Raw genomic sequence first — 17,961 nt, 5'->3', positions numbered from 1 at the left:
TTTCAAGCAGGAAAACTGTAAAATGGAAACCACATGCAATCCTCTGCCAGAGCCGCATTTAAATCATTCACACGTCAAAAACTCAGCGAATGTTTCTAATTTAGTCAAACACTACCTCTCTTTCTCCACAATAAGTCATCTTAATTTATTTCACCTAACTCTACTGTTTTCATGTTAACAATGTGACCACCAGAAGTCTGAACAATTCCTTTCTGATTTGGAAAATAAAGCAGTTTGTTCTGATTTTTTCCACCTTCCATAGAGCCAGTGACCACACAAGTCCCAAAACATTCAGGGCTCCCAGTGTGAATTATTAACTTTTCATGTTCAACTCAAAACAAAATACTTCCTTTTAGGATAGTGTTTAAAAAAAAAGACAGAGAGAGAGAGAAATTAACAGACTTTACAAACCCAAACCAATAAAGAAGCCCAATGACTCACCAGCTTCCAATACCCATGGTTCAAAATGCGTTTTAAATTCTAAGTTAAGCTCAGTAATTCTCACTGGGATCTTGTAAGACAGGAACTCCTATCACTCTAGAACTGGATCATCAAGTAGGAAATGTAGCCACATTAACTTGCAAACATACAAAGGCCTCAAGGCTAGAACATGCCTGTGACCCCAGTCTTGTACTTAACTTGCTCCCTGCAGAAACATCACCAAGAGATGCATGAACACACGTGGGGACTCCCCTCCGCAGGCCAGGGGACCAAGCCCCACACTCCACTGCTGCCCTGGGCACAAGTCCCAGGAAGGCAGGGCCTCGGGAAGGGCTGCTCTCTCGGGCCGTCTTCACTGGAGAACACTCACTAGAGAACGTTTGCAGGTGGCTCAACCACTTGAAAACAGTGCCTGCAGAGATGAAGGGAATTTTCTCCTTTTCCAAAAGCTGGACACCTCTTTCCTTGTGATTGTACAGATCTGCTCTGCCCAGATTTGCCTGTCAGTTATTAGTTACCGCTTATAGAGTAGTTCATATTTGCAATATACTCTGCAAATGCTTTTAGCACTTTATATCCCTTGTACGCTCACGACGACCTGTGGAGGAGAAGGAAAGCGAGTCGGCCCAGAGCTGGGTTTCAGTAAACATGTATGTGTGAGAACACATCTCTCCACGTGCTGCGCCAGTAATTAATTCCCTTCCACCCTGTGATACTTCAGAGCTTGGTCTGTTGGCCCAGGCATCCTATTCTTAAAGCTCCTTCAAGATATCAAAAGCAAATTTAGTATTTTGAAGCTGAGTTTCATGAATGAACCAGCAGCACCGCTATCACGGACAAAGGTCAGAGAATTACATCTCATTTCTCTGCCTTGGCTTCATCATCTGCGGAAAAGACGTCATACTAGGTGTAAAACATTTGAGGCATCTTAGAGTACAATCCTCATCTCATACCTCCCTTACCTATAATTCAATTAGCTAGCAAGTCACCTCCCTTACAAACCCAAAATCTAGCAAGGAAGAGTCCGTGGTGACTATGTATTCACAATTCTGTTTCACTCATCTGATTTCATGGTTACTGAACATTAACTTGCACGTACTTTTAGCATGATTAAATATTTAAGTTCCAAGCCCACAGTAGATCATAAGCAGCCAATTTTAGGGAGTGAGGCTGGAGATAGTGGTAAAATCTGAACAAAAGTTAACATGAAGCATGCAAAGAAATGGCACCTATACAAAAAAGCCAACACAAGATCTCCAACCCCTGGTACTCACAGGCCATTCAGCTCAGGGCCGTGTTTCACACATCAGAGCTTGTCAAGCACACCCCTGCGGGCTTGAGAGCTCCCCTTTATAATTTTCATTTTGTTTGTTTCCATTCTGAATATGATCTACCTTTCTAACTTCAAGTCCATCTATTTAACCCTCTTAGAATTTAACGCTGTTATTTTAGCATCAGCATTTACATCCGAAACACACCGGAAGACAACTGTGTTATTCAAGCTGTTGCACGCCAAGGGGAAGAGAGAAGGTGCAGTTAATACACAAACACGCGTTTACACACCCATCTGAAGACCACAGTATGTCACGGTGTTCTATGGGAACTGGGGCTCTTCATACCTGAAGAGAAAAGCCAACTAAAATCCAAAGAGAAGCATTCCACAACTCACAGGCACTCATGCCTCTGACGGCAGTTGATTCATGTTCTGAATGCTAATGTAGTCTTAGCAAAGGATCACCATGTCACTAAACTGATGTTTGGGTTTGAATTTTGGAGTCTGCGTTTAATGTGTACATTTAATTTATAGTTATAAAAAAGATCCAGAATCATAAGACATTTATCCCTAACGGTTGTAGTATTTAAGTATCTTTATAGCAGAGTAATTTATAATGACACTGAGGGGCAGTGAGTATCTTTTACCTTTAAAGGGGTCTCAACTGCCACACATGAAAACAGCTGCTCTGCCCACCTGGGAACATCACTTTATTATCTCATCAGAAAATGAAGCTACTTTCACTGTGATGACCTTGCGTACTGAGAAAAGTGCGATTATATTCATTATATTCTCTTCAAGGCAAGCAACTGAAAATGTCCTTTAGAAATATTTCCTTTAAATATAATTATTTTAATTGTGTTGCTTAAAAAAGATGACTCTTTCACTATCCAAGTAACTCAGTTATCATCTATATAATGAAAACTTTTCTTCATATCCTTGGAAAGCTTTCTGCTGTTTAGGACATATTTCTGGAATATGAAGGTACCAACATGTATGTGTTTTCTGATGAGCAGAGAGTAAATCTAAAGTTACACATATATGGAAATGGTTTCAGCAAGTCCCTAGGTAGACAGGGCCAAACTGAAATGTCAGCTTGGGGTACAGAACTCACTATCTGTGGAGAGGGAGTGATGAGGAGCCCTGGACACACGCTAAACAGCATAAAAATCAGGGCACTGAATCTCTGGATGGTGGTTCTCAAAGTGTGGTCGGTGGACCCCCGGGGGTTCTGCATCCCTTGTGTCCGGGTCGGGAATGTGGAGGAGCGGGGGCTATGAGATCAACCAATTTCAGACCGCTGCAAAGACATCACTTGCCTTTTCCACTCACACTGTCTCAGGAGTGCGCAGCGGAGTTTTCCAGTGTGCAATACTGACAGCAGACTGAACGTGGGAACAGATGCTGGGACCCAGCTGAATTCCACTATGCCAGACAGCAAAGAGATCAGGAAACTTACTACCTCCCTACTCTCTGCACTGACGGAGGGGGTTAAGGTTCCCCCCACCACAAAAACATGTTTACATGTGATGGGCTTATTATTTTCAGATGAATTAATCTTTTTTTTTTAACCTATCCAATGCTTCTCTTCATCTCTGTGTGCTGAGCCCCAGACACTGATATTCAGCTCTGATGTCTAAGAGACATTTCAGACTCTGCAAATCCAAGTCAGAGCTGCGGCCCTTTCTGCACGCATCTCAGACCTGCCCCACCCCACGGCCTATCCGGCTCAGGAAGCAACACTTCCATCCCCTGTTCTGTCCAAGCCAAGAAGTCTCTCTTGGCTTTAACTCTTTTTCTCCCTCCATGCTTCATATTCTACACATTTTATAAATCCCCAGATACTTCTAGACCATCCCACTATCAGATGCCATCACTCTGATCCCAAGGTGATCAGGGGACCATTTTGCCCCAGCCCACCTGTTCCCACCCCCTTCACAAAACGCTCATACGGAGGGAGCGCTGTATCTAGTAAGCATAGATTAGGGGTGCTGCTGAACCCCCAACAATGTGCAGGACCACCCCCCAGCCAAGACTTACCCGAGCCCAGCTGTCACTCATCCCCAGGTTGACAGCCAGCTCTGGTCCAAGCCCCCGGGCTGTCTCCACTGGGTTATCCCAGCAGCGTCCTCACCAGTCCCTTGCTTCCACGCCGACTGCCCTCCCCCTGGCTCTGGTCCCTTCTCCACGCAACAGTTACCATGTTGTTACAACATATACATCAGAGCGTGTCTGTTTCCAACCCATCACTGGCTCCCCGCTGACGTCACGGAAGCTGTCACTCCTGCCGCAGCCCACAGACCCCACCTGCTCTGGTTCAGCCCATCTCAGAACTCAGAGCTACGGCCTCGCTTACTGTGCATGTCCCGACCCGCCCTCCCAGCTCCAAACTGCTGGGGCAATGCCCTAACACCACTGTGTGACTGGACTGGATGGCCGGCCTTCAAGAAGGTAATTAGGGTTAAAAGAGGTCATCAGGGTAGAGGCCTGATACAACAGGACTAGCATCCCCCTGGGAGACAGCTGCTCTCCCCCGCCACGTGTGGACGCAGCGGAGGCAGTCGTTTACACGCCAGAAGAGATGCCCCCAGACCCCACCGTGCCTGGCACCCCGACCTCAGGCTTCCAGCTTCCCAAGTGTGAGCAGCAAATGTCTCCAGCTGAAGTCACCTTGGCTCTGGTATTCTGGTGTCACAGCCCGAGCTAATTCACACACCGTTTCCCTCCTCTGCCAAGGTCCAGCCTGGTCGTCGGTCCGTATCTGCTTCACAGCCTTTTGTTCTTGCTTCTCCCCCTTAATTTCTGGGGGCTGACCCCTGGCAACCCTTCTCAGCGAGGCCTCCCTGACTCCCCAGCCTAATACAGCACCCCTGCCCTCCCAGCCACACACCTACCCACCCCAGCACGCCTCCCTTCGAGCACATCACCCCGTTTCTTACGTTCTTCTTGGGGAATCCTCTCTAGCTTATTACTCTGTTTATCGTCTGTCCCCTCACCCCCATCCCAAGAGAAACCTATTCCATCTCCTTCACTGCTACCCAGAGACAGGACACAGCGTAGGGGCTACGTATCAGTTTAGTAAGCACGCAGATGACTCTGCTTTTGCAGGTTTCAAATGGAAACAACTGAGCATTTCCAGCCATTTTCTGAGCCCGGCCCACTCCCACCTCCCAAGAAAGTCATCGCGTTTGTGCCAGTCTCAGGGTCCTCTGGGGGTGGAGGGGGACAGGAGAGAATAATTAATGGCAGTATCTGCAGAGAGTAGTTACCCATGTCTGTTCACTCTGGGGAACATCAGATCTCAATGTCATGCTGAAGCACAGGCCTGGGGAAAAAAGGCCCAAGGAGGCACAGAGTGAGTTCCCAGTGTCTGTTCTCCCCACCCATGAACTGAGGAGGGGTCCATGTGTCACATGAGTAAGGCTCACAGGCAGCCTCCCATGGACCCAGCCTCAGCTGCTCCAGAAACCCAAGGCAAGTCGTGCAGGCTGGGCGGCCGGGAGAGACCTGTCGACTGGGATCGCTGTCCGTTCTTTCTACCACACTCCATACGCCCAAGTGCTTCCAAACTACTGGATCTTTGAAAAGCGAGTCGTAGTAGCAGTGTTAGTCGCTCGCGTCCGATGCTCTGCGACCCCGTGGGCTGCAGCCCACCAGGCTCCTCTGTCCATGGAACTCTCCAGGCAAGAATACTGGAGTGGGTTGCCATTTCCTTCTCCAGGGGCTCTTCCTGACCCAGGGACTGAACCTGGGTCTCCCACATTGCAGGCAGACGCTTTAACCTCTGAACCACCAGGGAAGCCCTTGAAAAGAGAGTCTGCATACACACGCAGAATGAGGGATAAGGATCCTGTAATGGAAAATGTACAGTGAAAGAAACAGTCACACACAGTCCTGTGGCCTGCTGTGGGCAAGGCACCCGTCGGTTTGGGAATTTCAGGGACAGCCCCGAGGAGCGCGAGGCGCTCGCATCACAGAGGGTCCGGGAAAGCGGATGGCAGACCCTGACGAGGGCCCCCGGGAAGCCTCAGGGGGAGACGGGAGTGATGAGGGAGAGACGAGAGAGGCCGACGTTTCAGGGGAGATGAAGTGAGCTCAGGCACGAGGGCTGTAACTGTCCGGGCACGAAGTCCGGTTGGAGAGGACGGGAACGTGGGCTGGGGGCTCAGAACAGGGCTTCACGCGATGCCCCCATCACGGGCAGGAGGAGGCAGGACGGCCGGCTGCAGAAGGCATGCCGAGGGCGAGGGGACACTGCAGATGCGTGCTTACCCCCACCGACGCCGAGTGAGGACCTCAGCCAGGCCGGGGCGATGTGGGCAGCAGCTCAGGAAAACACTGAAAGGTCGGAGGGACTGGCGGCCCGGGGACACAGCTGCCTCCAGCAGCCTCACCTGGGGAAGGCGAAGCCCTCTCAACCCTGGGATCCAAGCCGGGGATGCTGTGACCGTCACTGCCCCCAAACATACCCCAACACGCAAGGCCACCGGCCATTCTCTCCACCCACTGAGACAGCGGGAGTAGACGGCCCAAGAGGTGAGCCTCCCCTCCCACACCCAACCCCTTCCAAAAACATCACCTCTTTTCTTCCATAAATAATTGCAATAGGATGCCGTAGCTTTCCCCAAACAAACAATAGCCAGATTGTTCCCTGTTTGCAGGGGCCCAGCCCAGCGCACACAAAGGCCTGCTTTCACAGGCCAGCCTCTCTCCGCTGCAGAAGGGTGGGTACGATGACCCCTCCTCAATTATTCAACAACTCCACCGCAGTGATTCCTTCAGGAAAGGAAGAGGCTGTGAGCAGAGGAAAGGGGCAGTGCCTGTTCAGGACAATGGTCACTGTTCCCCAGGCTTCCCTCTGCCTTCGACATCATCCAGGAAGCTCTCCTTTCACCGTCTGCTCTAAAATGCCAGCCACGCGATTTTATGCAGGGGACTACTTGTATGCTTTCTATGGAAATGTCACCCATGATTTTAAATTGTAATAAGTTGAAGGTTTCAAAATAGTCCTGTTTTTATGTCTTAAAACTTCATACTCTTTCAGAATTAAATAGAGTTTAAGTGAGCACCTATATTTTTCTGCTAATTATTACTACTCTTCCTGGCTAGGAGGAAAAGGTGAACTAAAGAACCAAACTCATTACTTTATAGGTGCTGCTTGACTTGTGTTTAGAAACACAGAGCATTATGACTCCCGTTCAGAATTTAAGTTTGATTTTCCCCACGGATACAAGGATGTCCCTCAGTCAGAATGCCCTATTTACCAGCTGGACTATGTCCACTGTGGCAGGGGTGGTTCAGTCGCCAAGTTGACTCTTGCGACCCCATGGACTGGAACCCCCCAGGCTCCTCTATCCACGGGATTCTCCAGGCAAGAATACTGGAGGGGGTTGCCATTTCCTTCTCCAGAGAAGCTTCCTGACCCAGGGATCAAATCTGGGTTTCCTACAAGGCAGGAGGATTCTTTACCGATCGAGCCACCAGGGAAGTCTTCAGCGTACTTCCACTAAGGAATTCTGAAAATCGTCTTTCTATTACCAGTAATTCAAAATGGCCACTCTTCCACTCTGAGCCAGTGACATTTGACACAAAGAGATTTCTTCTCCTATTTTAATGGTCTTTCTCCTACTCACCTCTTTCAGTCTCCCAATTTAGATGAAATGGAATTCCAATTTGCCAACATACTAATAAAGCCTCTGAAAGCCATCTGGAGAGCTTATATATTATTGTTTTCTTTCAAACCATGTAAACAAACCACATAAAGCTACAGTAATCAGTGCAATGTCGGGGCAGAAAAAGGACCTTCAGCTGCATGGCAAAGTGCTCTTCTGAGGGGATTTATCATTCATGCCAGTAACTTAAGACTAAATGTATTTTAAAGTTTAATCTTGGTTTCTCGACAGGACCTAGTGAGGCGAGCAGGCCACAATCATGTGCTTCATTTGTTACGAGGCTCAAGCAGCAGACTCCGGTTTACTCAGCATCACGCTGACTTCACTTATCTCACGACTGACGAAACACTGGAGAGATGCCTCCACACTGGCCTGGGCTTCAGCATTTCAAGTAAAAAGTCTCAACTACGGCAGACCAGAGTCTGTTACAGACCTTTTCCCACTGAATGGAGCTGGGTTATCAAAACTCACGGTGATGTTCAACATATTGAGTCATAATGATGAAGCTGGGTGGGGTTATCTCCAACCTAATTCACCAAAGGAGGAAATTCTCAGGACTCAGGCGCCTGCCACCTTCTGTCAAGTCTCGGAGCGCAGACCAAGAAATCGATGGGCCCCCTCTGCATCGAGGAAACCGCCCTCGTTTCCATCCGTTTCCCGGCATAAGGCAATCCCAACTTGTTTCATAGAGGTGCATTTCTTGCTCCTCAGGTATGGTGAGACCAGCAGACCAGGAGACGACTGCCACTGAAAGGCAGTGTGTGGCCCCGGTTCTCGAGAGGAGCGTTACACCCCGCCGCTCAGAGCCCCGCGGGGAAGCCCCGGGGCGGCAGGCGGCAGAGGGGAGCTTTCACGGTGGTGTCTGCAGGAAGGCGTGGGTGAGGCAGGTAAGCAGGCTGAGGGTTGGCTGGAGCTGAATGCTGGAGAGGGCGCTCGGGGCAGGGCTGAGTCTGCTTGTCTGGTACCCGGGGTGAGAAGGGCCGAGTGTGAGAGCCCCACAGAGGAGGGGGAGGCCGGGGCCCAGGCTCCGGGCTGCTCAGCTTACACGTGACAGGCGCGCTCACCTACTGTCCGAGATACTGGCTGGTTCCGGGAAGGGCAGTCTCAGCAAGGCCTCAGTGTATTAAAGCAGCAGAATCACAGAGCACAGAAAGACAGGATTAACACAGAAAGGTGGCGGTGGTGGTCACTGGGTCGCTGAGTCGGGCCCGACTCTTGCAAGCCCATGGACTGCAGCCTGCAGGGTATAGCATACGTCAGTTAAGTCAAAACTTCCAAGGCCGCGGGTAGGAACCCTCGTTCAAGTCAAAGAGGATGATGAGGACCTCTGAAGAGGAACTCCTAATTCACCAGGACGGCCAGCAAAGCCACTTAAACCACTGCTTTTCAGCTGAAGCATAAAAGGAAGGAAGTGCGTCCGTGGACTTATGATAATGGGCTGATGGTCGCCTGCCAACAATAGGACATTTCATGATCCTTGTGAAGGCAGCTTGCCTGGAGTCAAGCCCAAGGGGATGATCCACTGGTGAGCCCAAGGACAAGGCCTCAAGGAGAGGCCTGGACAACATGTGTATAAAATTCAAAGACAAGGTTGACAGCAGGGGCAAATAAGTTAGATAAAATTGGGTATAAAAAGGTCACGTTAGAAAGGGGGTCCAAATGTTAAACAACAAGGTTTAAAAAAGCTTTATAGAAAATAACATCAATATAGACCACCATCAAGCACAATACATTTGTGATGTGGCTAACAGCTGAAAGGGTCAGAGGGTCCAAGGTGCTTTGCTGACTCATGTCAACAAGCTCCAAGAAAATGACAGACTTCAGCTGCATCCCAGGGGCCGTGGCATCCAAACCAAGGCTAGTCAACAGTCTGGGCCTGATTTCTACTGGCTATGACCATCAAACATGGTATTTTAATTCTCAGGGACATGGTTCAGAGGGTTGTTAAACTAGAATTTATCAAAGGGAGACTAAAAACTCTGGAGTAAAGAACAGGTAAAGGAACCAGAAATGTTTAATCTGGAGAAGGAAATATTCAGATGGGACAGAAGAGCTGTCCTCACACATTCAAAAGGGCCATTATTTTGAAGGGATATTTGACTTATTTTTTATGGCTCATAAGATACAAATAGAACCAATAAAAGGAACCAAGTTACAAGCCAGTAGGGTTTTGTTTGTTTCTAAAAAGGAAGAATCTTCTTGCACACCTAAGTCGTCCAAAACTGAAATAAGTTGCCTCATTAAATGAGGAAGTTCTTGGACACGGAGGTGCTCAGGGAGAGATCAGTTACTTCTCTACCAAATACATGGATGTTCAGCAAACTTTTTCTGAAAAGAGATTTGAAACTCGTGCTGTTTGTGTGGCAACTACTTGGCAGGGCCATCATAGCAAGAAAGCAGCTGCAGAGGCAAGCAAAGGTATATGACTGTGGTCCAAGAAAACTTATTTACAACAACAGGTATGGAGGGCTAGATCTGGCCGCGTGGGCTCGAGCTTGCCAAACCTTGACTCAAACTTGAGAAAATCATTTGGAATCTTTGGTTTACAGGAGAGTTGCTCACTTACAAATACGATGTAAAGGGGTGGCCATATACATACATAAACACTTGACAGGTATTGCTCTTCTCAACGTTAACTTATTCTAAAAGACTAAAACAAGACATTTTAACTTTTCACCTTTAAATGGCAGAGTGTTACTTTAAGGGTGAGGTGGGGAGTCTTGTCTAAAGTATGTCGGTACTAGCTTCACTATGCAGTAACTTGACAATAGTTAGGCTCTAATAGGCTGGGCTGATATACTGCAGATACTAAGCAAACAGCACAGCCGCTACCACGAGAAAGCAGAGAGCAGGGAGCTGGTCAGGTTACTCTGAGATGCAAGGGAAAACTGCCCCCCGCCCCCTACACCTCCCACTGTAACGCCTGATACCCTGGGCCCACCTCCCAAGGCTGGCCTGCACTCAAACCATAAACATGACTTTCACAGTCGCCCCTGATCACTCTTTGCTTAGCGCACCCCAAATCCACAAAGTGAGGACCTGTGTGGGCCCCCTCAGCGTGGAGCACCTGAAGGAGCTGACGCCAAGCTCTGGGTCAGTGCTGGGTGACCCGGTCCTTCTCCCCCAGAGCCCACGGCGGGGGTGGTGGGTCCTCACGGCACGAACAAACCCAACACAGGGGACACGACCCCAGCAACCAAGACGGAGGGTGGGAAACCCACTGGAACCGGTTCCTTCTCTCCAAAGCAGTTGTGTCCACTGCAGGCACTCCCCGAGGACGGTGAGGACACGCCTCGCGGGTAGGGCAGGGCCCTTATTCAGTTCTTAACATGGGAAAATGGAACTGACCCACTTTTTTTAAGCATTCCTCAAAACCCAATTGAGTCTTCCCTGGGGTTGAATCCAGCAACTCTGAGACTACACGCACAGCGTTTATAATCTCGTGTCCACGCAGCAGAGTTACAAAAACACAGAGTGGAGGGAAAAATGAAGAAGAGCCTAAGTCACTGCTGGTTCACCGCGGTGGATCACGTCTCTCGTCTGGCAGGCAGCACGTCCAGTGCCCTGGGCCTTGGCGCCACGCAAGTCTCTGAAGCCAGCAGGACTCGGGAGGCACGACCTCACACTGATGGCTCCTCTCCCGGGTCTACCAGAGGAGAAGCCAGCCCTTCCAGCTCCTGACCCTGAGCTGGTGGAGTGCAATCTCAGGTGCTCTGGGAAAGGCTAATCCAAGTTTACAACAGGAGGTCCGTAAGCCTCCCAGCACCCTGAAGGGCCACTGGCCAAGGCCTGAATCCCTGTGCTGCCCGAGGCTGACTCCTGGCCCAGGACACTCTGGGAGAGTCAGCGTCCTGGCCTTGTGGAAGGTCAAAGGGATTGAGCCAGGGCCCTGGGACTCGTATCCTGCTCTGATTTCCACGAGCCACACCACAGCAACCCCGTAGCCTCCTCACCTAGCACCTGCGTGGCCTGGCATGTTCCGGATAGGTGTGCATCTTAAAAGCCCCTAGTTTCAACTGTCCGATAGAAATCTCTTAAGCACACACTTGCCCTACACGTGCACAGACTTAAGGTGAAGGTCATGTCACGGTCACCATCCTGACTCCAGCACCAAACCCCATAAGGGCCGATTAGCATTCTCAGGGGATGGATCCGCTTTTTAGGTTCCCATGTGTTGCTGGCAACACAGGTACACACAGTAGTCCCAGGGGTCTAAATAATCATTCCTTTCAGTGCAAACCCGCTGCACTGGCAGTATTAAAACTCAAAGTGAAACAATTCCTCATCGTTTATCCCACAGTTGGAAACATTTTTGAGGGAGAGAAACATATTGATGAGGAAAACGGAAATCTTTCAACTTCAGGTTTCAGAATTAATGAAACGCTATTTTAGTTGTAGTTATCTAATTTGGTGCTAACTGAGATCCCAATACCTTATTATTACTTTAAAATTCTTGACAATGTTAATAGCTCTTACATCAACAAATGTGACTTTCCCTTGGGTGGCTCCACGCTCCTGGTGGGGATTCCCAGCATCACCCTGCCCCGAGCCAAGGGTCACACGGCTGTCCTGAGCAGCGTGTATTTAGTGTCTTTGGATCACAGCTTATTTCCCACGCAAAAGTGACACCTCGGCCATCAAAAAGGAAAGTTCATTGGAGCTACTCTTAAGAGAATTTTCCAACTACAAGACAACATCTACTGGAAAACTTGTGGCTCAAACATTCTGACTAAGTTCACAAATACTATTTTCGTACAGCTTGCTCTTGTTTCCTCTGAACGTACACTGTGTGAAACATAGAGACTTTCTTTATATTGACAGAAAATCCTACTGCTGGAAGAAAGAAAGAAAAAAAGTCAGGGACAGCGCAGGCACTAGCGACTGAAGATGCTGACAACAGTGGCGGTGGCTGGCGCTTCCATGGACGGTGTTCTACTGTGGTCCTGGCACCGCAGTGAGGTCCTCACGGGCACGGATTCCCTTAAACCTCACAAGCCCCCGAGGGGGCACCCCTGTCTGGGCCATCTTACAGAGGGGGGAACAGAGGCCCCGATGCCGGAGCCAGGACGGCCCGAGGGTACAGCACTTCCAACACCGTGCCAGGAATCTAACTCTAACAACCTCCACACGACCAAAGTGCCTCCGGCAGCACCACCGAATGCATTTCTTGGACAACACTGCACGAGGAGTCTCCAGAAAGCTGCCAGGAGGCATGTGGTTCAGGCAGGCGAAGAGAAGGTCCATCTCACAATGTGGTTCCTCTGCTAATACATCCACGATGCGGCCTGTGTTCAGCACCCTACTTGGGAGAATCTAAGCTGGATGATTAGTGTGTTTCCAGCTGTTAAAAATGTACAACTACGCCCGACTTATTTGAATCTATAAAAATCCCACCGTGCTGCAGTGGACGAAGCATCCTGTGGAGCAGCTGCGAGGCAGACGCAGGGGGATGACCTGAGTGGGCCTGGGCTGAGCGGGGCAGCTCTGACTTCAGGGCCCGCAGACCACACCCCCTCAGACCTCACGGCACTTTCAACTTGAGTGACACTGACTATCACCTCTGGTGTAGTCAGCTGTGCCCTCACGCATGTCAATGTTGTGCAGAGGCCTGGTATTCGTGAACACACACCCTCGGCTATCTCTTACTAAGACCAGATAATGGGCCTTTCCAGCCACAGGAAGGCTCCTGGTTTTCAGCACGTGCCCACGAGGAAGACCAGGGCAAGACACGTCCTGGGCTCTTCCTCCCTCAACGCTGAAAAGGATTGTGAGAGAATCCCCACAGGGGTGCTGGTAACACCTACTGGAAGGTGTTTGTTTAATATTCATTCCTACACACGACAGTTAGAAAGAGAGGCTCCTACTATTCAATCAGAATTTCTTTTTTAAAATGTTAGTGTCTCTCTTATGAGGAAAAAAAGGAAGGGAAGGGAGGGGCAGAACTCTCAGCTGGGAGACACCAGCAGAGGCACTGCAAGAAGGGCTGGGTCTGTGCCAGTCTCACGGAGTCAGCGAGGCACACGGAGCCGGCGAGGCACACGGAGCCCACACAGCACACAGAGTCCACGCAGCACACGGAGTCCACGCGGCACACGGAGCCGGCGTGGCACAGAGTCCATGCAGCACACAGAGCCAGCGTGGCACACGGAGTCCACACGGCACACGGAGTCCACGCGGCACACGGAGCCGACGTGGCACAGAGTCCATGCAGCACACAGAGCCAGCGTGGCACACGGAGTCCACACGGCACACGGAGTCCACGCGGCACACGGAGCCGGCGTGGCACACAGAGTCCACGCAGCACACGGAGCCGACGTGGCACACGGAGTCCATGCAGCACACAGAGCCAGCGTGGCACACGGAGTCCACACGGCACACGGAGTCCACGCGGCACACGGAGTCCACGCGGCACACGGAGTCCACGCGGCACACGGAGCCGGCGTGGCACAGAGTCCATGCGGCACATGGAATCGGTGTGGCACACAGCGAGGCACACGGAATCAGTGAGACACTTGGGAGTCCACGCGGCACATGGAGCTGAGCCACCTCATGGGGGCTCAGCAGGTGGACAAGACATTGCAGCTCCCTTCCTCCCCTCTGAGAGGCCTACACGCCTCTGACAAGCGTGGTGCACATGCTCCCACCTCTGCCTCCAGCACCCCCTCCCACCTTCTCGCCAGGGAGCCCCAACTTCCCAAATGCGCGAGAAGGACAAGGACGGGGGTGGGGGGAGAGGTTGCGTTTTGTGTCAGGGTGCTCATGGGCTGAGAGTGACAACCACGGGGGGCCCTCCTTGGAGCACCCCAGAAACTGCAGCACTCCCTCAACAGCTGGCGGGGAGCACCCAGGAGGCGGGGAGCGGGCTGTGGGGGCGGCCAGGAGGGCTGCCGAGCGCACGGGGCCGACCTGCGCCTTCCCTGACTCATGGGACAGCCCTGGGTCGCTGGCCGACCGCTGGGCCTCGGCACAGTCACTGTGCTGACCCGGCCTCCCCAGTGCTCCTAACTAGCTCCCCAAAAGCCCAGGAAAGGTTCAAACAGACTGTCACAGAAACTGCAAACAGATAAGGAACCAGAGGCTGGATGGGGACGTGTGTGGGTCCACGCGGACTCCTGCCCCTCACAGACACACGTCCGCGCCTGCCCCCAGGCCGGGCCCCTAACAAATTCCGTCCAGCATTCACCCTCCTGAAGGGCCAGGAAATGCATGGCCAGGGCCAAAGATGCGTTTGTCTTCCCTAATGGCGAGTACAACTATTAGAAATGATTTGGGTTGTAAAGCCCACCAACCAAAAGACAAGGATATTTAAGCTCTTTATATTAGCTAAGAAGAAAATAATTTATGGTAATAACTTAGAGCTACTTTAGGCTTTCAGAGGTTCTTTTAAGGGCCATGGTTAAAGGTTTAGTTAGTTAAGCAAAACAAGCAAAACAAATCCTTCTTCCTAAAGTTATCACAGGTCACCACTTACAGGGAAACTAACAGCCAAGAGGGCTGCATGGCAGGGGTGCTGGAGGTGAGGCTGGGCAGAAAGAAAGTGCCTTGAATCAAACACACACACACACACACACACACCCCGCCCCCCGTATAAGCAGACCGAGACCTTCTGCAGAGGATGAGCAGAAAAGCACAGGACAATGCAGCCTGCCTTCGGGAAGTCTGGTCGTGTTGCTCTGCCCAAACGTAGGGTCTATGAGTGCACGCTGCAGGGAAAACAACCCTCAAGGAACACTAGGCTCAGTGAAGAAAGAGAAACCCTCCACCCAAAGTCAAAGTCAGCCTTTCAAGGGGTTGGGGTACAAGACCTATCTAAATTTCTTTTAATTTTTCACTTGCCTGCCGACTCCGGCAGCAGAAAGTTTAAACAGGTGCATCTTCACATGAAATTTAACCTGCTCGTCTACGAGATTCCCATGTACCTTACATACTCCACTAATCCCTCAGGATTTGGAATCACGCATCTAAATGCAAATCTTAACTACAAAACCACCCCAAAAGAAAACATCCTTGAACATGGTGATGCTTTCAAACTCCGGCAGATGATTATCCTGGATTTCTTATCCGCAAGCATCTCCCACTTTTGTTTATCCTCTCCAGTTCAGAGTATCTTCTAACAAGCGGATTAGCGAGTGTCTTCTGAGCGGTTCTGACGCTCTCAGCACTCCCCCTCCCCGCTCCAGCCCCGCTCACACTCCTGCTGTGTGTGGACAGCCCCCCACCCCGCACCCTCTCCTTCAGGGTCCCCCCCACAGCACTCACCCCGCGGGGAGCGCTTCATCCTCCACCGTCTCCAAGCTAACTCAACAAGTCAACTACTGCCCTGCTTTTAAGACGAAAAGGCATGTGTTTATTTCTTCCCTTCTGCCCCCTAAATCCTTTGTCTTAGTCCCAAACCGGTCCTTGGAAAACTGGCAGCACAGAGCAACATTCAGAAGAGAAGCTCACCCTGCAAAAATGGCACGGTAATACCTCAGAGAGACATTTCACAGCATTCTAGAACTACAGAGGAAGATTTGTTCATTCCTCTCGATAAACAGTAACGTAATAAATACATAAAACAGGCTACTCATCATCTCGGTGTTCTCACCTCCTATCCAGACATTAGACATGAGCACTATTTAGTGAACCCAGGACCATGAACATACGTGCCTTTCCGAGATCTGTTCATTTTTAATTACCTCCAAGTTACTGAATCCAGCTTAAGGGGAATAAAAGAAGCGGCAGCAGTAGGAAACCATGTTTTCATTGTGTTTCAAGCCAGGTACAATTAAAAAATCATGAGTTCAGTGTCGGCCTAAAGTTGAAACAAACAACTACCAACAGAACATGACACATTACATTTACTTTTCGTTTCAAGCAGCACAATTCCTGTCTGAGAAAACACAAGGAACTATGTGTAAAAAAAATTGTAAGATAAATGAACCAAAAATTCCTGATTTGCTGAAGACCATGAACGCGAGAAAGAAAAATGTAACAGTATAAATAGCAATGACTCAAAATCTAAAATCATTAAAAAGACGTCTTTCCCATTTGGAGTTCATAGCCAAGTATGCATTTTATGAGCATGCGTTTAACACTCTATGGATCAGATGGACAGAATTCTATTAACAGAATCTCAACCACGGAACACGGGCAACCTGACGCCAACATAAAAGCAATCACAAAAGTCCTCTGAGCTTCATGGAAAATCATCTATAAAAACTCACCGTTATGGAAAATCATTTATAAAAACTCACAGTTATCTACTTTAGCAAGAGATATAGTTAGACTAAGCTCAGAATTAGCAATCCCAGCATACAGGAGAATATACCAAATGTATAAAACAGACACATGTATAGATGTCCAGGGCCATTTAAGGAAAAATCAGCCCCACAAGGCAACAGATTCTGAAGCACCGGGTTTCACAATAATGCCATGGGTTGCCATAAAGATGATCTGTTTTAAAGAAAGCAAAGTGCTGTCAAACAACAATTAAAACAAAATTGCAAATACCGTGCACTCTAAAGTGAGCTTTGATTACTTGGGAAATCTGCCCAAGCACAAAAGTTATGTTTCAACGAGACCCAGGCATACAGGAGATGTCTACAAGCACACACGACTGTGGCTACAATGGGATGCATGCTTTCAGTGTGAATTTCCACACATTGCCTTTCAAGGAGCCAAGTTCAAAGCCTTTGCTCCCCAAAGTTGCTGTTGGTCAAAATATCTCTGAGATACTTCTTGAATTTGAGAGTTTTGGCTCTCTTGACCTCACTGGTGAAATCCTCCACCTATAAGCCAAACAAAACCAAACCCCAAACATTCCTCAGTCCTGCTTTATCTCCCCCCTTCCATCTTCTATTCATCTTTCAGAAAGAAGAGGCCACAGCTGACACTTAGCCCCTGGGTCCTCCAGGCAGCATGCTCTCAACTAAAATGGTTTTATCACCAGCGGCACAGTCACCCACTACCACACCTCAATCTCCTCAACAAGGAAATACCTGCTTTGGAAATACTTTACTCCCTCTCCTTTGACAGCAGTCCTCTCCTGTTCCTTCTTTTAGTTGTTACAGCAATCCTTCCCCATCCCTCTCCTTCCTGAAGTCCTCCAAGGGCCTAGCCTGTGGGCTTAAGTGACCTGCCACTGTTACCAGTAACACTCTGAACGTCATCTTAGAACCTGCCAGGCACACCCGGGGTCGGCTCTGACTTTTTTCTAATCGGGGCCCCAGCTGAACTTCAAAGTCAAAGGCATCGCTGTGCCCAGGGCTGGCCCACGCAGCGGGCCTTTAGTTCAGACCCTCAAGACACGGACACAGTGACATCATGTTGGCTGCTGACCAAGAAGAGAGACTGTACAATTAGGACCCAAGACTAGCTATTTATATCAAGTCCTCAATGCATTCCTTCCCATCCCTTCCTCTGGTGTAACTGCAGTGAAAGACTTTTCTTTCAAGGTAAAAACCAAACCAAAACAAAAACCCAAGTGGCATCACCCATGCCTAAAACAGCCCAGGTGTGGCATTCAAGGCTGGGGCGGGGCCGGGCCCCATGGTGATGGACACACCACACCCACAAAGGAGAGAAATCAGGGCA

At 49.7% G+C, this 17,961-nt stretch overlaps 1 protein-coding gene across 2 annotated transcripts in view; it reads right to left on the bottom strand.

Annotated features, from left to right (window-relative positions):
- Window positions 1-17,961, bottom strand: part of IGF1R (insulin like growth factor 1 receptor) — a 304,157-nt gene that overhangs the window by 134,074 nt on the left and 152,122 nt on the right. The gene's annotated exons all lie outside the window — the stretch shown is intronic.

Source organism: Muntiacus reevesi, chromosome 15, assembly GCF_963930625.1.
Source record: "Muntiacus reevesi chromosome 15, mMunRee1.1, whole genome shotgun sequence".
Classification (NCBI taxonomy): Eukaryota; Metazoa; Chordata; class Mammalia; order Artiodactyla; family Cervidae; genus Muntiacus; species Muntiacus reevesi.
The sequence above is the reverse complement of the archived record's forward strand: the minus strand, read 5'-3'. Positions and strand labels throughout refer to the sequence as shown.